This window comes from Buceros rhinoceros, unplaced genomic scaffold, assembly GCF_000710305.1.
Source record: "Buceros rhinoceros silvestris isolate BGI_N320 unplaced genomic scaffold, ASM71030v1 scaffold22525, whole genome shotgun sequence".
In the NCBI taxonomy this organism is placed as follows: Eukaryota; Metazoa; Chordata; class Aves; order Bucerotiformes; family Bucerotidae; genus Buceros; species Buceros rhinoceros.
The window spans coordinates 1-619 of NW_010411432.1; positions in this window are offsets into that span (position 1 = coordinate 1).

Below are 619 nucleotides of genomic sequence, written 5' to 3' on the forward strand. Positions count from 1 at the left end.
TGGGTGCTGAGCTTCAGCATCATCCCCCTCCCAAGCCCTATCTTAACCTGCTTGGGGAGTGGTTGGGTACTGAGCTTGGGCCCCATACTCCTTCCAAGGCCTCATCCTGCCCTGGTGAAGGAAGAGTTGGGTGGTTGCCTGCTCCTAATCTCCCTCGCAAGGCCTCATCCTGCCCTGGAGTGGCTGCTGGGCCTATGGTCGTTTCTTCCTCCAACAAGACCCAGTCGTGCCTTGGGCTATGGAAGGGGTGGCTGCTGGAGCTGTACTAATACCCCTTCCTAGGCCCATGTTATCCTGGGCTGGGTGCTGGGACATTGTGCTTTTCCTCATAGAGGATGACAAGACTCTGAGGGCCAGCTGTGATCTTGTGGTTTAGGGATAAGACATGTATGTGGTGCTGCTGGGCTGCCTTGTGGGGCAGATGACTCTGTTATGGCACGGGGAAATGAGCTGAGACTGGGGGCCTGCTCTGTGGAGTTTGGAGTTCAGGTGGGTGGATGGGGTAACACACAGAGCTGCTCCCTGCCCTATGAAGGGTGTGGGGGACCATCCCTTCAGCAGCACAGCTGGCTGCCAGCCTCTGTCATGGCTGGGCCTCGGGGGGAGCTTGGGCCCTGGG